Source organism: Grammomys surdaster, unplaced genomic scaffold, assembly GCF_004785775.1.
Source record: "Grammomys surdaster isolate TR1022 unplaced genomic scaffold, NIH_TR_1.0 125953, whole genome shotgun sequence".
Classification (NCBI taxonomy): Eukaryota; Metazoa; Chordata; class Mammalia; order Rodentia; family Muridae; genus Grammomys; species Grammomys surdaster.
This window is the reverse complement of record NW_021620773.1, coordinates 4,510,033-4,532,170: the sequence shown is the minus strand read 5'-3', so window position 1 is coordinate 4,532,170 and position 22,138 is coordinate 4,510,033. Positions and strand designations below refer to the sequence as shown.

General features: G+C 49.3%; 1 protein-coding gene and 1 non-coding gene across 2 annotated transcripts in view; one reads left to right on the top strand and one right to left on the bottom strand.

Moving 5' to 3' along the window:
• Tbc1d22a (TBC1 domain family member 22A) overlaps positions 1-22,138 on the top strand; it is a 273,067-nt gene that overhangs the window by 240,523 nt on the left and 10,406 nt on the right. The gene's annotated exons all lie outside the window — the stretch shown is intronic.
• On the bottom strand, positions 816-878 carry LOC114609382. Its single transcript, XR_003709499.1, has one exon. It is a non-coding gene; the product is annotated as a U7 small nuclear RNA (small nuclear RNA).

The following is a 22,138-nucleotide window of genomic DNA, read 5'->3' as shown; positions in this document are numbered from 1 at the left end:
ATTTTATTTTGAAATGTATGTGAACCTTTTAGGGGCCAGGGTAGAGTGTTACAGTTTAGACATGAACCTTTCCTCACCTTTCCCCATGGATTGACTGCACATGGGATGGGTGTGTTCCCACTACATCGTTACATTGCTATTTAAAGGGATGGGAAGTGCCCAGAATGTAGAGATGCTCAGCCTCAACATAGCACATCACCAGCAGATCCAGCTTCTAGTTGCATTTCACTTTGAGCCAAGGCCTTGATGTCTGCATGGTAGATGTCAGTCTAGTTAGGGATTTCAACCCAACCTTCATGTAGGTTTATGGCAAGGTTTCTGGTACAGCTTTAGGACATTGAGACTTAAAAATAGTAAATACTAGAAATAGATTTAGCATGCTTAGGTGATATTTATAAAAACCAATACTGTGTGTATTCTAGTGTACATTCATAAAATGGATGGCTCTTGAATATAAATTGTAGGTTAGAACTGGTCACTTCAACTCTAGATGTGCACATAATCTTGGCATCATATCCAGTTTTAAACTACTCACTGCTAAATTAGAAAAACATTACTGCCAAGGACCATCTTCAACTTGGAGATGGGGTCCTGAGGAAGGAGTGTTTGGGCGTAGTGAAAGAAATGACTTAAAGTCAAATGATGGGGTGCAAAATGACAGCTCTGTAGTCTGCTCAAGATGGCTCCTTGGACAGCTTTCTGTAGATAATTCTTGGCTCTGTTGTCTGCCTGAGTTAACTTTCTACTGGAGATAGCTTTCTGCTCAAGACAGCTCTCTTGCTAGAAAAAAATTCTAAAAGCTTTTTGGATAGCTCATGGGTTTTCTGACCAAAGTCAGAAAAGCTGCTAGAAAAATTCTGAAAGAGTTGTGTTCACATTCCAAACAGTTCTCTCTGGGTAGCTCTCTCTTGTTTACCAAAATTTCCTTTTGGTTATCCCATGAATTAGCATTTTATGACTTTAGCCCTTTGATTCTTAGTAGACAGCAAGTACATTTTTTTTTAAAACACGGCAGATTTATTTCAGAGATCTGCTTGCCTTTATAAGCATAAACAGTAAGCTAGCTGAGTGGGATCCTGTCCTAAGAATACCATTCCCACCACGCCTGGACCTAACTTTGCTCTGTTGTTGGCTAACCTTGAACTCAGGAATCTTCCTGCCATTGTAAGCACAAACAATAAACTTAGCTAGGTGGGATCTTGCCCTTTGATCACCACTCCCCAATTTTATTTTATCTCCTCCCTTAATATCTTTCTGACAAGCTGGCTTATAGTGCAGCTGCCTCTGTTCTTTTAGGTCTATGAAGCCCCTCATAAAATTCATATTGCATCTGTGTATTTTGCATAGTTTGAGAAATTATATATTCTTGAACTCTTGTTTTCAGAGTTCTTTCCCACAGCCTTAAGGACTATTCTCAAGGTCACAGCATTTACAATTTCGCCAAGGACATTAGACATACCCTCACTTCCCAGGCTCATGCTGCTTCTAATTACCATGTCATTAATCTTGGCAGAGAGAACATCTCCTGATGGAGCAATGTAAAGTAAATTATACAGGCAGGCCTTATTAACAAGCAAATGTCAATACTGGTAGAGTCCTATGCCCTGCTAGCTCTGCTCCAGAAGCAGGAACTGTGTCACGCCATCCCTTCTGCATGGCCATGCAGGACTAGGCACATTACTTTGGTCTTAAGAAAGAGAACATCTTCACCATGGAGTTTGGGCTGTGTTTTAGTTCCTTAGAGTAGGACTCTGTTATGGTGATGTGGTGCTTTGAATAAGAATGGCCCCCATAGGCTCATATATTTGAATACCTAGTCACCAGGGAGTACAACTCTTTTATAGGAGTAGGAGGTGTGGCTTTGTTGGAAGAAGCCATGCCCAACCCAGGTTCTCTCTGCCTGTGGATCAGGATGTAAATTGACTCGGCTGCTGCCCATCTGAATGCTGTTATGCTCCCCTCCACAATGTTAATGAGCCAATCTCTGAAACTGTAAGCAGCCCCCCCAATTAAATATTTCCTTTTATAAGAGTTGCCTTAGTCATGGTATCTTTTCAGAACAACAGACATGTGCCTAAGACTAAAGCTGGTATCAAGGAATGGGGTTTTGCTTTTACAGGCCAGACTATGCTGTTTGTTGGAGGAATATGGAAGACTTTGGGAGTTTGCACTAGAAAGGTGATTGGATACTGTAAGTGGAACTTAATGGGCCATCCTAGTATGAAATGGAAGACAGTGCTTAGGGCAGAACTGAGGCATCTCAGTAAAGAAGTTTCAGAGGGAAGAATATTAAGTGGCTAGAGACCATTCTTTTGATATTTTGGCAAAGAAAGCTGGTGTTTTTGTCCTTGTTCCAAAATATATGCCTAAAGTATTTTGGATTAATGGCATTGGCAGAGGAGACGTCAAGACAACCTAGTATTGACTTTATCATGTGGTTATTAGTAGCCACTGTTATACAGATCTACAATGTAAAGGTGCAAGTGGGACAGGGAGAAATACAAAATGTTCAGAGTGAGGAGGAAAGAGGTGCCAGGAAAGGTGATGCTGGAGCCAAGTCCTGCATCAGCTCAAGGAGATAAAAAACTCAAAGAAAATCCTGGTGCCAAATGAAATAAAAGCAGTAATGACCCCAGGGCAAGACGCAGCCCAGCTAAACTTCCAACTGGTGAAAAGGAGTTAAAGGAAAGCTTAAGCAGGGAAGGGAACAATCAACAACTGAAAGCTGCTGCACATTTATCTGAAAGAGGGGGCCAAGTACCAGCCCCAGCAAGCAACAGAACTTGGCAGCTCCTGCCTTGTATTGGTTTCATGGTTCTGGCTTTAGAATCAAAGATACAAGAAAGGGGCTGTAGAATCTTCCTCCACAGCTAAGGAAAGCCCTGAGGCCAGGCGTTTATGTCAGGGGTGTCCCTGCATGGATGCTCAGAGAGGCCATTAGCCGAAGCTGTGAAGGTGAAGCCTGGGTTGTGTCAGGCCTCCCAAGATGTTGGAGATGCTAGAGCTGTGGGATACCTGCCAAGGAGAGCTGCTAACAAGATGTGAGACCAGCCCAAGAGAGAGGATGTGTTTTAGTCAACAGAGCTGAAAGAGTTGGTGCTCTGAAGAGCACTTTGGCATCAGACATGGAGATGCAGAATGTTTGTCTTGCTAGTTTTCAGTCTTGCTTTGGTCCAGTATTTCTTCATTGTGCTTCATATCCTCCCTTTTGGAATGGTAATATATATTCTGTGCCATTGTATGTTGAAAGTATGCGATCTACGTTTTGATTTTGATTTTACAGGGGTTACAGTTAAGAGAATGCTTAGAGACTTTAGACTTTGAAGCAGTCTTGAGACTGAAAGTCTGTGGGGACTTTTGAAGTTAGACTGGGTGCATCTTTGCATAATGATGTGGCTACAAGTCTATGCAGACCATGGAGTGGAATATGGTGGCTTGAATAAGAATGGTCCCCAAGGGATAAGAGCCATACCAGCTGTTACCTGGCTACGCAGAGGTCTCAGAACCTGTGCTTGCTGTGATGCCAAGGACTGTGCCATGTGAGTGACAGGTTGGACTGTGGATCCAGGTTTTAACTTCTACTTTCAGGTGTTTCTGAAATGCCAGGCATCAGGATGCATTGCTTAGTGATAGTGCACATTTAATACCATCAACAGGTGATTCCATTGGTGTGTGAACATCACACTGTGTGGTTGCACAAGCTGAGATGGTTATGACATCACTGGATGGTATAATCTCATGGGGCCGTTGTCCTGAGTGTTATTCATCACTGACCGACATATTTTAGGGTCTGGTTGAGATTTCAGCTCCACAATAGAACTGAAAAACTTAGGGAGTGACTGTGGTTGTTTAGGGTGTCATAGAACGGTCCTCCTTGGGAAGTAACTGTGATAGTGTGGGGTAGCTTAAGGGACAGTCCTCCTTGGGAAGGGACTGTGGTTATGTGTTGCTTGAGTCCTCAGTCCTGCCTGGTGTCTCCTTGGGGGCAGTGGGTGAGAAGGGGTGGAATCAATGGCTCAGACTCCAGGAGCAGGTGAGAATGTGGCAGAAAGCTCATTTATTAATTCTCAGGGAGCGCCCTTTATGTCCTCCACCCAAGTCCCATTGGTCACAAGCAAGCGTGTCCTCTAAGTGGCAGTTCCTGATTGGCTGTCATTGTCTGTGTCACCAATCTCTAGGCTCTCAGACAGGATTCAGTTTGGCCCTCATGTGGGTGAAGCTAGCTCTGTGGCTGTGCAGACCTACTCCCTGTTTACCAAAGTTTATGTGGAAGCAGCCACCACACTGCCTCGGGGTAGGGGGCCTTTCTGCTCCTCCTACAGTTATGGAGATAGGAGTTAATCCTCCTTGGGAAGTGACTATGCCTATGTAGAATAACTAAGGGACAGCCTTCCTTGGAAAAAGACTGTGGCTATGTGTATAGCTTAGGAGCTAGCTCTCCCAAAGCATGGCAGGCTCCTATGTGCATTGCCTCACTGTGGTCTGTGCACCTCCATCTGGAGCTGTGGTTTGGGGCTGGCAGGTGGCAGGAGGGCAGCAGAGCTTCAGCTATGCCACTTGAAACATGGCCTCTGCCTGTGCACTTGTGGCTTTGTAGACAAGTCATGTCTCATACAGCAGCAGCCTTGGCCAGCTACAGTTATTCTGGTCCTGTGTATCTTCGCAGGTCTACATGGCCTTACCTGGGCAGTTTCCTCAGACAAGTACACTTTCCTCCCCACTTCCCTTTATAAAAGAACTCCTCTTGTGTCGGGTGAAGTTGGCACCTGGACCCCAGGACCCTTTTTCCTAGGTAGCTGCAGGCAATTCAGAAGGACCACCCAAACCTGCATCAGAAGAAATGTGCCCACCTGTGAGCTAGAGGACAGCTGAGTGTTCAGAACTTTGCCAGCATCTCTCACTCATATGCCTGTGAATTGATCCTGCCATTAAGGAAAAAATTAGACTCACCACTCAGATCATTAATTAAGAGGCCTTATTATCTCATTAATGGTGTTTGATATCTAAGGCAGATGAACTAAAGGAAGCTTGCCTGCTTGGTCCTCAAAGAAATATAATTACACCTTGGGCATTATCAAGATGTCCCCTCTCTGCTGTCACATGTCCCATTTTGCTTCCTTTTGTGGACACTGAGACAAGTCTTCCTTGGAAATAAAAATGACACAGCCATAGAGAAGCATTGCTGGAGGCTGGTGGGCCTGCAGCCTGCAGTTTCCTCAGACCTAAGGTTCCCGGCTGTACTTGTATCACCTGCTGAATCAGTGTACGTGCAGAACTCATTTGCTGCCAGCATTTGGAGGAGTCGACCAACCTTGGTAGACACTGACCTGCAAAGGCTGAGAAGGAGAGGACCTCTTAGGTAACCTGAGTTACCTCTTAGGTAACCTGAGTGAAAAGCAGCTAGGAGAAACTGGCTGGACCGGTGTGCACCATCACCCCAAAACCTGCAATAGTCACTTCTTTGATTAGCAAACCCCTGGGCCTCTTGGTGTAGAACCGCTGGTACAGTGTGTGTGGTATCCTTTTGTTTATTTAGCCATATCCAGAGAAGGGGCTCAGACTGGCTCAGCCTCCTGGACTCTGCTGGGGACGGGCAGCTCACCCCAGAGGGGCTGGTGATGCAGTAGGAATCCCCAGCTAGCATCTAAGACTGACTGCTAGGGAGGCTTAGGTGAGTGGTAAGAGAAGCCTAGGGTGCATGGTCTGAGGCACTGTGACTGTGATGAGCAGTGGCTGTTGTGGAGAAGTACAGGACCATGTCTTCATCCCACAGCCCCGTTCTCAGTCTACCATGCTGCTTTTCTTCCCTGAGACATCGGAGCAGGTATGGTCAAAGCTTCTCCTTTGACTGCCTCCTCCTCTGGTCTTCTGTAACAACCTACCCTGGCTTGGTAGCCTGTAAAAACAAACATCTGCTTTTTAACATCTGGAGGCGAGACATCCAAGATCAGGGCTCTGAGGTCTGACAGGCAAGCCCTTCTTCCTGTGGCCTCAGTTGGTAGAAGAGACAAGGTGTTTCTTGAGACTTTTATTAGGCTGCTGACCCATGAACACTTCTGTCACCTCAGGCCTTCCCCTGTCAACATACTCAGATCATAGTGAGACAGAATAGAAAAGACCTGGCACTATCAAGGGTGTTTTCAGGATGGTCAGAGATGCCTGTGCAGTCAAGAGCCCCCTTCTCCATGACCTCACTGACAGTCACCACCACTCTCCACCCCAAGGTACAGCCCAGGAGCCACACTCAGGTTAGGGTAGAGTATGAGAGAGTCAGGGCTGTGCTGCCTGCAAGGCTATACACCAGCCCCGGCACTGCACTGACTGGGGCAACAACAGCCACCGCCGCCATCAACACCACGTCAGCTTCTGTGCAGACCACAGCTGCCACTTCTGCTGCCTTAGACCTAATGGTGGTAGTGACAGTCAAGGCTTGCCAAAGAATGTGAACACCACCACCACCCCCCGTCTTAGGTCAGCTGAGTGCATGTGTTGCAACCCATTGTGCACAGGCAGATCAAAATGGCATGTGCCAAGGGCAGAGGGCTATCATTGGAGCATAGTGGCTCTGAGCATAGCATGTGCCAACCATCCCACCTCAGCCTCTGTACGCTTCACGCCTCAGTCCTCAGGGATCCTGTCTGGGAGCTCCATCCCCTTGTGCTACAGTATAAGCCTCAAGATGGTCCTGTGTAGCCTCTTTGTAACTTCTAACATCCTCTCTGGGGTGACACCAGCACCTTTGTTCATAAGCTCAGTCATCCCTCCCAGCTTTTTGAACTGTGGCCATGCTCCATGGCTGTCCCACCTGAACAGTGGCCACCCTCCACAGCTGACTCACCTGGATGGAGCCCTTCGGCTTGTTTGTTGGAGGGCTATCTTTGCTCATCCATCCCTGGTAGGCTTGGGTACAGTGATCCAAAGCCTCTGGAGAGCGGTGACTCTAAACACATGTTTGAGACAGAGTTTGCCAAGGCTAGTACCTCAGGAAATGCCTCTGGCATGAGCCACAGGTACCACAGTAGTCACACCTCCCATTGCCTCCTGAGTCAGAAACTTATCTTGGTTTCTGGAGGACGTCCTGGCGGGAGTGGCCTTAGATCCTCATTGCTCAGGATAACCAGTTGCCCAGGGAGGCTGATTGTTGTGGGCCATCAGCCACAGTTGACCGGGTTCACCAAAAGCACACCTTGCTTTTGTGCTGATCCCGTGTGTCCCTGTTAGGGTCACCCAGCCCTGCTGGGCTCTACCCAGCTCCTTCACACAGCATGTCTTCCCAGCTCTTGCATGTAGAGTCCAGGATACAAGACCTTCCCTCTGTTTGGATAAGGGGAAGCACCTCTCCTGAGGCGAGGACGGGACAGCGGCAGGGTGGGCTGCACTCCCCTCACCCATCCTCCCTTACTGACAGCCCTGTTCTTGATACTAACGATGTCTCCAGATAATCCTTTGTAATAAACCTAATTCCTGCCGTCCATGAAAAGTAGCCTGTGAGCCCGTCAGTGAGTAAAGGGTTTGACGTTCCTCTCCCATTACCACGCAGAACTGGAATCTCGCTTTAAGTACCGATCTGTGATTCTGCCCCTACACCCACCACATTAGCATCTTTTATAGTCATTCTCTGACGCCTTTGTCACTGTGGAGACTGGTCTCTAGGAACAGCAGTGACACCCCAAATGAGGCTTGGCAAATTTTTTTTAAAGCAGTTTCCCCTCACTGGACACAGTGGACATCACTTGGAGCAGAAATTGAGCTGTATGTATTTAGAAATCAGCTGAGGAGATCACATCCCTCAGCTCTGGATGTGAGTGGCAGATCTGTCTGTTCTGTCCAGGGCAGCACTGCGTGCTCCACTTATTTGCAGACGGATCTCAAATGTGAAAAATGCTTCATGGCAGAGCCCAGTTCAGAAAACACGTCTTGTTTATCCACAAACTGCCCTTGTTGGGTCCCTGCTGGCTCTGAAAGTCTATGTGAGGCTGTGGCCCAGGAATAGATGGTTCTGGGGTCTCTCAGTTACTGTGGCCTCCAAGACCCTATAATGGGTGACACATGATGGAGCAACTGGTGTGTGCAGTTTCACACACACACATATTCTCTCTCTCTCTCTCATTCTCTCTCTCTCTCTCTCTCTCTCTCTCTCTCATACACACACACACACACACACACACACACACACACACACACACACACTCTTACACTCTTTACCTATCTGCATAAACAGCCTAGAACAGGTAGGCAGTCTAAGAGGGCCTGGACCTTAGGCTCCAGAGCTGGGGCATTCAGCTCTGCTCCTCCTTGGCACACTTCAGTTGGATGGCTCTGCCCTTCTCCATCCTCAAGGCAGCTGTCACGAGTATGTGTAAGATCCAAACAATCTTACATGGTGTGCTGTGTGTGCACATGTGTGTTTAATCCTTTTAGGGAGATAGAAAGGCCTCCAATTGATGGGTCAAAGCTTTGGCCAGGGTCCCACAGCTGAAACCTGGCTTTGTGAGCTGAGTGTAGGTTCCCTGGGAATCCCAGCCAGCATGCCATTATGCAGTCAGATACCTTGATTGTGTAAGAAACAAATTTTTTTACCAATCATCTGTTTCAGAGAGCTTGGTTTTCATAGGAAGGGAGGGCAAGGCAGGAGGGAGGAAAGAAAAGAAAAAATATTTTTGTTTAAAAACTGCAGTTTTATCTATTGGATTCTCCTAGTTCTAAAGCATAGCTTAGCATAGCTTAGCCCAGTGATATTCTTAAGCCTTAACTTGAAGTTCTAACTCTTCCACACTGTGCTCTGTCATGGGATGCGTCGGCTCTTTGTGTATTGTTTTGCCATTGATGGTGCTGACAGAAGAGGAGTGACATCAGCCTCCTGCATGCACAGCCTTCTGCCAGACCAGTAAGTGTGCCTGCACCTGTCACCGCGGGCCTGGCAGCTTCGTGCGGAGGTTAGCTCCTCCTAGAACTGGCCGGCTTTTACATTCCCAGTGGGAAGGTTAGGGCTGTGGAGCTTGAATTGTTTGCCTTCTCCCACCCACATATCCAGCTTTCTAACCCCCCATTCCCTCACTCTTCACCCCACCACACATCCGCCTACTCACCCCCTCACACAGCACCAGCCTGTCTGCACGGCCATCCTTCCACTTAGCTGCACGCCTACCCTGCACTCTACGTTCCTTTGGACAGCACCCTGTTAGGGGCCTTAGTGAGACGGACAGCTTTACAGGCTGCCTTCCATGTTAATGGACCTCTAAATGACATTTACTTTATTTTCAGCTAAAATGTTTTTATGAACACTGAGAATTCCTGGAGGCACTCGTGTCCACCATTTTAACTTTTACACGTGTGTGCCATGACCTTGAGCTAAGCATGTCCCCGAATATGTCCACTCTCTTTCCTTGTTATTTATGACACACTGAGCATGCTCAGAAGTGAACTGCTTAACAGCATCGCTCAGGAACGAGCAGCCCCTATATGAATATGCATAGGCTCGCTAAATGAGGTGTCCATGCTTACTTTGTGGAAGGAGGCCTTGCTTGAGAAACAGGTCGCCTCATCTGCTGCAGCTCATAAATCTCCACTCTTACCTCTTGTTCATGCACAGTGGCTTTCACTCTCCAAGGTGGGAACCCATTTTGTTTGGTTGCTGCCTTTCTCCTCTCAGCCTTGTGCTGGGACATCCTGAGCCTTTACGATAGAGCACGTGAAGACATGCTGTGGGAAATACTGAGAATCACACAGCTTCCCAGAGGGAGGCGCTGGGAGGAATGTGCTCCTACCCACCCTTGATTTGAGGGGATCCACATATGCTCAGGCAGGAGAACCATCCAGGTGTGTCAGGACCCCAGAGCCAGCAGGACCTCACCCCTCTACGCTCAAGGCCTGCCTCTGAGGAACAGACATGCGAGTCTACAAATTGATGGAGCCCTAAGAGCAGCGCTTGGCCTCAGGAGTCTATAAATCTCAGGCTCGAGTACTTGGCAGTGACCCTTTAACATTCTTGAAAACAAAAGGAAAGTGTCCTAACAGCAGAGGATTTACAGCCTGGGTTTTACTGGAACCAGGAAGTGAGAAGCCCTGCGGTCCATGCTAGTTAATTAGTTTTGAGTGGCTTCCAGGAATACGTTTGCATTTTAAGTATCACCATCGGTGCCATTGCACACCTTCAGTGTGGTGACAGCCTGGGCTGGCTTACAGAGCTGAGCCCTGGGAAGTACAGAGGCCTTCTCCTAGCAGGTAGGCCTGCCTGGAGTCCTGTGGGAAACCCTGTGCATATATATGGGAATACACACACACACACACACACACATACACACACACACACACATATATACTTAGCCTGTGCATATACTGTGGTACTAGTCAGGAGGAGCCTGCCCAATATTGCTCTCTAGAACCCTGCTTGGGACATTTTAGAAAGTCTGGCAGGCACAGAAGACAAGAGGCTGGGTTTAGCCCTTCTCCTGAAGAGACAGGGGAAAGTGAAAAACTCACCTCTCGCTTGAACCTCTCCTATGTAGGATGCTAGCCATTCACTCTTCCACCAGTGGTGCCTGGGTACACTGCATGGTAGTGAGGTTGGTAACCTTCACTACCTGTCCGAATTAACTCTTCTAGATAACTGCTTTCATGTACTATAGGAGATTTAGAGGCCAAACAGTCCCTACACATGGGACTGAGGGCTTTTCCAGGATCTCATACCTATGCTTTCTTTAGGGAAAAACCTGACCTCTTCCGTCTCCACTTCCTGAGCCAGGCCTTCATTCTCCATTGACTAAACCCCTGGAGTGCCTGGGCCTTTCCAGTGACTGAGTCCTAGACTCAGCCTTCCCAGTCCTCTGAGCTTAGAGGCTGTGTCTGGGTAGGCCCAGCGAACTCAGTTCCAATGGGAGACAGAAGGACTCTGTTGGCATAAGCTGAGAGACTAGAGGAGGCTGTGGGACTGTTTCTACCAAACCTCTGAGAGTCTGCCAGCCTACTCCTGGCTTCTTAGCCTCAGCAGCGCCTCAGCAGCACCTGGAGCCTGGGAGGTTGATGACACTGAGGTTGTGGGAGTGAGTGGAGGCTCAGATGCTTGCCTGGGGTCTTCCAACAAGAAGCTGCAGCCTGCCTGCCAGGCGGATCATGTGTCCATGAGAGCTGGGGGAGATCAGAGAATTTGAGACTTGTGACATGGTAGAAGCAGGCTGGTGCTGAGGTGGAGGTCAGAGTGGACACCTGAGTTTCCCTGAGTTCCAGATAATCACATCACTCACCTGCCAGGCACCTGTATCCTATGCTACAGTCTAGGCTGGCTTTCCATTATCTCTTAAGCTCTCCTGGACACAGGCTGGACTGTACTTCCTTCCCAGACTCCACTGGCTTTGCATCCTCTTCACCAGGCACTCACGAACCTCCTGGGACTGAGCCCTGTTTATCTATCTCCTCCTCTCCTGTCCAGCTTACGTGCAGCCCAGACCACCAGCAGAACCACTGTCCTACCTGCCCTGTTCCCCATTCCCGCAACCCTGCTCCAGTGCAGCCAAGTTAACTTGATGTCTAGTCAAGTTGAGTCACCCTCAGGCTGATGGCACACACTGATTTCTGAATGAGGAAGAGGAGGTATGATCTCCATAAGGCTGTGGGCTCCATTGCAGATGGCAGATATCCCACAGTGCATCTGCAGCTAGCTACACACAGTGTCAGAACAGTGTCTACAGGAAGATACCAGTCCTGGCCCGAGTCCCTGCTTCTCTGAGAAGACCCCCTGCTTCCCAGCATGCAAAGCCCTCCTCTGGCCAAATTTAGAATTGGCCACTGAGTCACAGACCATGTATCAGAAGAAACATCTGGCTGCCTGCTCCACTGCCCAGCCAAAATCAATTCCTGTCTGAGAGGTAATCCGATTTGATTATCTCTGAACTATTACAGGAAGGCGGAGGTGCTGGACACCCTGGTTGGAGATTAAGAGGCCCTGCTGGTGGGGCCGACATGGAAGATAACAGCTGTGTCTGCTTGGCTCTAGAGGCTGTGGGCCAGCCCTTCCCATCTGCGGAATGAAGCTCACAGTTTTCCTAAAATCTCTTCATTAGTTCTACCTAGCAGCTGTGGTCACAAGGCTCTGGCCTCACAGAGGTGGACGTGGGAAGATACACCGATGCTGGTAGACAGGCCAGGCTGCCTGCTCACAGGCCACACAGGCAGGGAGGCACATAGGGTCCACATGCTTGCGCTCTCCCTGGAAAGCTCCTCCCCTCAGACACCTGCTTGTGGAAGGTGTGCTCACATGACTGTTAAGTGGGTATATGGGCGTGGACATGGCCCTGAAAGCTCCAGGATTTGGAGGACATCTCAGTAAGAAAGTATGAACCATTAACACAAAGCTGGTCCTCCATGTCAGTTTAGCTTAGGAAAAGAATCGGAACCAGATTACAGACTTAAAAAGTCAGCAAATACTACACCAAAAAATAGGAAGTAGGGAACTTCATGTCTACACTTCTCTTCCTAGGAAATGACTTCATGTCTGTACTCCTGACCACCTTCTAGAATTTTTGTTGTTGTTTTTCATTAGTGCATGTTAGCTGGATGAAGTGGAGGGTTCAGTTTTGATATTTGCATAAATGCGTGTAAAGTACTTTGATTGTCTTCATCTCTCCGTTACTTCACATGTGACTTCCCCTTTTCCCCTTCCACCCCAGTATCCCCCTTTTACTGTCATGCCCTTTTATCCTCCTGGATCCACGTAGGATAGAAAGCACTTACTCTGATGTTTGACACTGGCTGTTACTCTAAGAGGATCCAGAGTTCTATAGGAGACAGTCCTCCAGGAGAAACTGTGACATAGTATCTATATTAGGTTAGTTAGTCTCTGGGCATACCTGTGACGGATTTTCTTGATTAGGTTCATTGAAGTGGGGAGCCCCATTTTCTAGGCTGGGATCCTGGACTGTATAAAGAGAGGGCCAACATTCATCACCCTCTGCTTCTCAACATGAATACCATGTGACCAGCTGTCTCATGCTCTAGCTGTCATGACTGGATTATAGACCAAGATAAACTCTTCCTTCCTTAAATTGCTTTTGCTAGGGTATTTATACTACAGCAATAGGAAGGAGAATCCATATGCCTGTCTGAGTCTGGTTTACTTCACTTAGCATGATGATCCGCAGCTCCATCTATTTTCCTGCAAATAACATAACTTGATTCTGCAGGGCCGGGTAAAACGCTGTATGTGCACACAGCACAGTCTGCTATATCCATTCATCCATCTACAGGAACCTAGGCTGGTTCTTCTGTGTGGTTATTGTGTGTTTCTGTGGGTAGTGGGCATAGCGTACTCTCAGTGTGCCCAGGGGTAGTGCAGCTGAGTCACACTGTAGGTCTCTTTTGAGTTTCTTGAAGGCCCTCCATCCTGGTTCCCATGGCTGCTGTACTAACTCCATCCTGGCAGCAGGGTATGAGGGTGCTTCTATGTGTTCCCCAGGCCTTGCCAGCATCTGTTGTTTATTTTGTGATGAGAAGCTCTTCTGACTGGGATGAGATGGAATCTCAATGTGGTTGATTTGCATTTGCCTGGTGGCTAAAAAGGAGCTTTTTTTCATTATTGGGGGTGGGGGGGGGTAGGAGCTCTGGAGATCAAACTGAGGCCTTGAGCATGCTCAGGAAGTACTCTACATTAAGATGCAGCCCCAGCTTTATTGACCATGGCCAGGTCTTCATTTGAAGCGTGTTCTGTTCAGTCGTCCAGTTACTGATCAGATTATTTTCTCTAGTGATGTTCTGTGTTGAGTATTAATCCTCTGTTGGCTGGCGGTCTGCAGGGCTTCCTCCTTCTCTATGGTGTCTTTCCATACCATTGACTGTCTTCTTTGCAGTGCAGAATTACGTTAATTTAATGCTGCCCGCTTGTCATGCTTGCTGTCATTTTCTGAGCCAGTGGAGTCCGTCTCGGCAAGCCCTTGCACACGTCCAGATTTACATGCCCTCCCTGCTTCCCATTAGTGACTCGGATTTTCAGGGCTTCCGTTAAGGTCTTTGATCCACTTTGAGCTGATTTTTGTTAGCTAGTGCCTCCTTAGAAAGAGAGGTGACAAGGCAGCCACACATGTGTTCCGCCTTCCTGTCTGTAACACTCTGTCTGTTACCCTCTTCCTGTCCAGCAAGCCCCATGCATCCAAGTGGTACACATGCCCATCACTGTTGCCAACCTCTGTGGGCTGTCCACTGAAGGAAACACTGGTGGACTAGGGCACTGTTCCCTTCATATGACACTGCTTTGTGTCCTTGAGTCTTAAGGAAAAGCTAGGAAGGGAGTAGACTTTCATGGTGGCTCCATTGACCAGTGTGTATCCTCAAGTCTTAAGGAAAATCTAGTAAAGTGGTAATCTTTTGTGCTAGCACTCTTGACAGCAGTTGCTGGTGTGGCCATCTGGAGACTGTAGGGTGGCAGCTGAAACTCTGAGGACTCCCTCAGTAGGGACCTCCATTCAGAGCCATTCTCTTGTCTCCCTGGAGCACCAGCTGGACTGTGCTACTTCTTGAGGAAACAGTGGGACAGTTATGTTACAGCCCAAATGTGGCTTCTGGCTCCTAATCACTCAGCAAGGAGTAGTGCCTTTGGGACCAGGAAGGAGAAGAGGACCAGAGCTGCACCTGGGGCCTGGCCCTCACTAATGAGTACTTGGCTCAAAGCCCGAGGATCATGATGCACTGCTGAGCCCATTCCAGGCGTAGGGGAACAAGTCCGTGAGGGCAGTATGAGTCTGGAACCTCCTGGGATGTGTTAGAGAGCTGGGGAAGCTCCACTAGGCTGATGCTGCAGCCAGGGTGCAGGGCCATGCCAGAGGAAGGTTGCTGAAGGACTGCCATCCTAAGGGAGCCCTGGGACACTCACATGAAAGGTGGGAAGTACTTAACCCAGCACAACAGGGAGAGACCCTCTCCATCCTGTCAGGCAGCAAGTGGGGTTTCCTTGAGGGTCCCCAAAGTGAGATCTTACCACAGGGCCATGGTCTACTGAAGACCCTGCCAGGAAGAGGCCTGCTCCCAGTCCACACAGCTCTTTGCAAACACTTGAAAAAAGATCTGAAACAAATACAGGCAGAAAGGGACAGCATATGGCATGAGAGAAAAAGAACAGTTGACCTTAACAGAAATCCTTTTTTAAAAATGTCTCTAAGCAGTTTGTGGATCCTGCATGAGACCCTAGACCAGGAGTGAGTCCCAGCTTCCCCTGGTTACTGCCACAGCCTGGCTTCGATGAACTGAGTACCACCCAGAGGAAGTGGGGGAGGGCAAGGAGCAGAGTTCTCCCAGTGCCTTTCCCATGGTGCCACTTCCCTTTTAGCTAGTACCTTATCCAGGCCCACCCTCCCAGTCTGGCTCTCTCTGCCAGGCTCATTCTGTCAGTCCACTCTCCCAGGCTCAGTGCAAAAGGGTACAGGTCAAACTTGTCCCTTCCAACGCATAATCAGTGTCTACTCCTCCTGTCACCCCTAGGCTTAGGTCATGTAACACTAGAGGGTCCCTCTCCTGAGGGATGCATGCAGTACCAATGATGACAGGCATGCTAAGTGACCTATCCATGATCTGCTAAGGACGTAGTTAGTCTCTCTGATGGCACAGTCTCAGAGCGTGCAGGGGTGTGCTTGTGCCCCAGGCCTCATTAGCACAGAACCTGTGTGGCTTCCACAGCTGCCGGATGGCATGCAGCTTCCATTTATCTCCCTCACGTGATTTCCCCAAAGTTCTAAAAATAGGAATTTAATTAGATATTTAGTAAAATATCGCCCAGTATTTATCCTTAGAGTTGGCTGCATTATTCATTTTGCAGAAGTGAATACCTCTGCGCATACATACGTAGTGGGTAGCACTCAGAGCACCCAGTGGGGTAGCACATTCATGGCATGGCTGCCTGTGCTCAGGTGAAAGCTCTGAGGTGACTGTGTTCTGCAGATGGGCTGGGAGAGAAAGTGGCTGAATGAGGCTGGTGTAAACTGCAGGTGTCCATTGTGGAGGCTCAGGAAGGAAAGTTCTGGAAGAAAAGAGTAACCCTGGAGCCAGGGCACCTAAGAAGATCTGTGGGCTCAGCAGCATTTGGTCCTTTGAGGGTTTAGTGACTTCCTGAAAGTGTCGCATTAGCATGACTTGCCTGTGACTACGTGTGGTGCAGTCTCCACATGTCTGACACACACCTCTTCTGCAGTCTGCAGACTCAGGTGAGCCCCGTAGGTGCTCAAGGAGGTATACAGCAGAAACCATCAGGGAGACCAACAACACTGGGGCTCTGGGGTACTGTCAATGACTCACTCAGAGTGGATGTCATGCAAGCAGGTGCTCAGTCCACTGCCAGCACTGGGAAAGTAATTGTCTAGTGACACTAAGGGGCTGGAGCACTCGGAGCTGTCAGAAGTCAGTCTTCTCCCACTTACAAGTTCCTTTTCTCAAATCCTTAGAGGGTGAGAGGTTTCAGGTCATGACTCTGCCTGCATGCCAGCCTGTGCTAGGATTGTCCCTTTCATCCAAAATACTTAACTGTCCCAGTACCTTTGCTGGTTCACCAAGTGTGCTAACGCCCTGCACTTTGGTCCCTTGCTCAGCCCTCCTGTGCCTGCTTGCCCGGGCCAACCTATGTGTGCTCCTTAGCTGGCTGCCCTGCAGGACCATCCATTTGCTCTACATACTTATAGGCCAGCCCAGATTGACCTCTCAGACACAGTGAGTGGGCAGCAGTGCTGACCTCCAGGCCTCTGTGTGGCCTCTTAACTTGCTGTCTGCCCTTCTTTTAGATCCTTACATGAAAACCTCTCCTCCTCTACACCCACAAAGCCTCCATGTTTAACCTTTTCTTGAGGCCAGGTGGGAGGAGACCAGCCCTATTCCACCCATGTCTCTCTCCTTCAGTGGGCAGTCCATAGATGTAGCCAACAGTGATGGTCATGTGCCCAAGTGGGTACAAGGTGGCTGTAGCTCTTTCTTCCACTGTATGCAGAGAGATCCATGGCTCAGGAAAGAGGCATCAATTCAGAATGCCAACATACCATTATGTAGAAGAAGTGCTGTAGTGTGGCCTGCCCTGCCCTGGACTCTTGCCCATGCCAGGGCCTGTTCCCTTAACCCAGCCTGTGAGCTGCAGATTCTGGTTCATCTGAGAAGAGGAGGAGCCAGCTCCACTGTCTAGTCTTCCACGTGTACACAGCAAGCCAGGCTGTCAGGGCTGGATTGCCATTCTCAATACACCGTTGATCACTCTGAGGGGATTTCTGATGCCCAGTGCTCTGGTCAGTATGAGATTTTGTGTCCGCTCCCTACATTCTCAACTGAGACAGGTCATGGCTCCCTGGATGCATTAGCGTAGAAACTGACCTTTCCAGACCTCTCCCCATCCCCCATGTGTCTTTCCACCTTACTTCCCCAACAGCAGAAAATCAATGCGAGAACTCAGAGTTGGACAACTCCAGAAACTGAAGAACTTTTATAAAGTATATTACAAGGAAAATGCCATCTTCTAGTGAACCCGTGAACTCAGCTCTGTGACAGTCAGTAATCTGTACCTTGAAATGCATTCTTCAATGCTGGTCCATTTCTGGGAGGGGACCTTGAAGCCCAGCTCTCTCATGACCTACTCTGAAGGTCAGAGACTCCATCCCTTGGCTAGAATCTTGGGTGACTGAGGAGCACTGGGCTGTGTTGGCTGCTGAGTTTTCATGGGCACTGAGTTGTGCCAGCTTTCTGGGTTATGATAAATGCTAGACCTGGCTTTGCCTTATGATTGGGGACATTGTGGGATATCATTTCCCCAAAGGTCTTTCAGACTTCAGTGGTCACAGATTCCTTACCAAGATGGTCCCATCTTGTCCTGGGGATACAGAGGACCCTTGATGAGCAAGGAATGGAAGACTGAACCTTGGGTACTTACTGAAGGAGTGAGAGACCCTGCCTTGATTGTAGGTGTCATAGCACATGTCACACAGAGCCCAGGTGCCATGGCCCAGCAGCTCTGTCCTGCGCATTTGCAGGCTGTTTGGACTAGGGTCACTGTGGGATACAGCTACTCCTGTGATACAGGGACAGGGGTGGGCTGGCTGCAGCTCTGGCTTTCCTGCTTGCAGGTACCAGCTGCACATTGGGCAGTGCTCAGCAGCTGCCCCGAGTATGTCTAACAAGCTGAGTCTCTACCTGCCTCTCATTTTAGTAGGAGGCTTGGTGCTTTGTGTGGCCTCTGCCTGGCACGGCATGCACTGTGAGATCAAAGGGCCTGTCATAGCCAGACTGGTTTCTCTCTCATTTCCAAAGCAGAGCTGTAAGGGCAAGCTGGGCCTGATGGAAAGGTGCAAGGCAGTGCTTGAGGTCTGCTGCTGGAGGATGAGTAGACAAGTCCAGAGATGGGTAAAAGTGTGCCCAGGACCGTGGTCTCACTGTGCCTCCCACTCCCTGCATCTGAAGACAAGCAGAATATCCAGTGCCCTCCTACATTCTTGCTTTACTACCAGAGATGTCCTATGGGTGTGATGACAGGACCAGGTGACCAGGTCAAGTCCATGCACTGCATGAGGCTCCCTGTGTGCAGCTTGGCAGAGTAAGGACTGGCTACCTGGAGCTTTTTGGAGGCTGGGAGACCTCTGCCTCCTAGTCAGCTTACCTGTGGGCCTGGAATCAGACTGTGGAGTTGACAGCTGCTCTAACAAAGGCCTAGGATGCCAGGCTCACAGCTACAGTTCCACAGCCCCTCCTGTCCACCCTGCATCTGCCTCCTAGTGACAGCTCTGAGATTAGGAGCTGGCAGAGGCCTCACAGAGGCCCTCTCCTCAAGCCCTCTCTCTAGGGATCCCAGTGTGAGGGCTGTGAGTCTGCTGCCTTTTAGATAAGAGTTGAGGTATGTGCTCCTTCCTTGTGATCACATCCCGCCTTAAGCCCCACCATCTTCCCAGTGAAGCCTCAGGACCACATGGCCCCACATAGGTGCCACAAAGCAAGAAGTCTGCTTGGGGATGAAACTTCCCCTAATCGCAGTGCTTGGATGTGAGCTTTCTCTGTATGTTGATCAGAAGTCTCTCAGCCGTGCTGGGAGATGAAAGGGGAGCCAGCTCAGCTGGGGCCTCTGTACCAGTGGTTTTCAGCACCAAATGCTGTTTTTTTCTCTTTGGGAAAAAAAATGAAATTAATTACAAGGACGGTCCATGTTCCTATTGCTGTTGTAGGCTCTTCAGAGAATGGCCCTGTTGAGCCGTCTTTTCTTTGCACTATGAGTGGTATATCAGCCTGAGAGATGGTCAGCTAGTGGCTCAGTCCCAGCTGGCTGTCACTTTCCTATGTTTAGTCTTGATCTGGACTGAACTTGACAAGATTCTCAAACTAATAAGTGTATTGTCAAAGAAGTCAACTGTCAAGGCTAGAGATTGAGCCCACAGATGAGCTGAGAGTGAGGCAAGAAAGGACTTCAGGGCCAGAGTTCACTGTGAACAGGCCCTGTGGGGCAAACGGGGGATCATGGGGCCTACAGCTCCTCCTGCAGGTGTAGGGCCAGGACTCCCGAGAGGGCTGCACAATGCAAGTCTGCAAAGCACCGTTTGCTGTGGTCTCTCCTTAGGCAGATGGAATTAGACCAACAGAGTGTCTAGCACTGAGACAGTGTATGGGCCCAGCACAGTCTGCCCTGCTGTGGTCCCCTGCCTGCCGCTGCCTCTTAGATTAAGTTCTGTATGCTTTTGATTTACTGGATGATAGCCACTGAGTGACCCTGTGAAGTCAGAGACAGAACCTCTGTAGCTCTTCTGTTTCTTGCAATGGATAAGAGACAGGGAGCTTATTGGGCATAGCCTCCCTCCCTCTTGTTAGAGGTGAGGCTCCAACTCTTCCATCCTGACTTGGTGAAACAGTCATGGTTCCTGTACCACAGACAAGACCCGTTCTGCATACTCCTGAGCTGAGGGCGTGCAGGAGGTTTCAGACTGCTTTGACTAAGGCTTCTGTCTTCCGAGTTCATTACATGGTGGTAAGCATCTAGGAGGCCCTCCCTGGTGGCCAAGCTCAGGGCCAGGAGGGTGGCTTAGCAGTCATGACTGTAGCATACACCTTAGAAGCCAGGGCCTGCCATCCTTGTAGAATTGCAGCTTTGTCCTGTTAGTGGGTTTGGACAACTGTGGGGCTACAGCCTTCAGCTGACATCACCTGCAATTCTGAGCTGCAGTTCCCTGGGAGCTCCCGCCCTAGGCTGGTGCCTGGTCCCCAGGCAGATATCCCCCAAGTCAGAGATGTAGTCATTTGGATATACCAGACTCTTCAGAGTCAATCTGTATCCCACACCTGACACCACTGAAGTATGCTTCTGAGGGCTAGGGTCTCCCTATGGGCAAATCTGGTGGGCAAAAGTTCCAAGGCAGAACAGTCCCTGGCTACCCACTTCCTCCCTTCAGTATCCTCTGTGCCACGAGGCCCAGCCTAGCCCTGAGAGCAGGCTGGTCCGCCTCATGTGTGTAAGGATGGGCGGTCAGCCTCATGCTCAGTGTGTAAGGATGGGCCTTGGTTCCATGTTACTCTCTGGATCGGTTATCAGCAGCTCAAGAAACCTTGTGGCTGCCAGAATGTTGAGAAGTGAGAAGACAGCCCTCCCTCAGGGCATGTGAAGTGGTGTGAGTCCCTCCACGGTGCCGTGGAGAGTTCGCCTAGTCCTGCTGGTAAAGAAATGCTGCCAGGCCAGCTACGGAGGAGGAAATGCTTGGCTTGCCTTTGAAAATGGAAACCATGGTTTGAATACTCTCCACTGCAAAAATACAACCCTTAGAAAAGAGCATTTTAAAAAGAAAGCCACAGGGTAGCTCTTCCCACCTGAAGCCCAGCTCTTCAAGAGAGGAACCATTTCCTGCTGCTCTGCCTCTGTTGGCATAAAAAGGGCTGTGAATGCCTCCACAGCACCTCACTTGCTGTCACGCACTGGGGTATCTTCATGCCTCTTGAGAACATATTTTTAAACTACTAAATAAACACCCCATTGTACGGCTGTGCCAAGGCTTTTTGTACACTGGCAGGGTGGTCTTTTTCTCTGACATTTTATTACTAAAGAAATTTAAATATGGGAAAACGGAAGGCATGGTTGAGAGAATAGCACCTGGATTTGGCAAGCAGACGGATTTATTCAGCTATTGATTGCTAGCCAGGGGTTGAGTCAGCTGGAAGTACATCATTAAGACCAGCACCTTTACCAGGGCAATGGGCAGCCCTCACTGTCAACACGACTGGGCTTAGAATTACCCAGGAGATTGGTGAGGTGTACCTCTGAGTGGCACTGTGAGGGTGTTTTCAAAAATAGTTAACTGAGGAGAGACCCTCTCTGGCTGTGGGCCGCAGCATCCCACGGACTGATAGAGTAAAGGAAAAATACAGTGAGCACAGCCCCCCCCCCCACCGCTCTGCTTCCTGGCTATCAAAGCCAGGGCTGCCTTGCTCTGCTGTGCCAAACCCTCTGAAGCCTCGAGTAAAATAAATTTTTCCTTTATTGAGTTGTTTGTCTCAGTTGTTCACAGCAATAAGAGAAATTCCTGAGGTGATCTGTATGCATGTGTGCACACAGGCCTGGGACCTCGGTGTGCCAGCTGAGTTCACTCGGGTTCCTGCTCTCAGTCAGGACACAGGTGCCCTCTTTCCATTTCTCCCCAGGGTTGGGATGTGCACACTTGCTGTGTATAATGCATGTCGGGTCAGCCTTGGGTATCTCATGGGCTTGGAGCTTGCCAAGGGAGGCTGGCTGGCCACAAGTTCCAGGAATCGTGCCTCCCCAGGACTGGGATTTCAAGCACACGCCACCACGTCCTGTGTTCTTGTTGTTGTTTTGAATGTGGGTGCTAGGGATCCAACTTGGGTTCTCTTACTTGGCCAATGACACTTCACCTACTGGGCCATCACCCTAGCCCCAGATCTGTTTCTGACCACTGTTCTTGCCAGCTTGTGTGGGCTCACACCTTGTGGGTTTGTGCCAGGTTTGCTGGCAGCCAGTGATGTCTCCAGGCTGTCATCTTCAGTCTGTTTTTGAGCATACTTCTTTACTGGCTTCCTGTTTCTGTAAACCTTCCCTTCCTGTCTTTTGCCAGTTTGTTTCAGAGTGTCACTAATCCCCTCCACCGAGACAAACACACACACACACACACACACACACACACACACACACACACACACA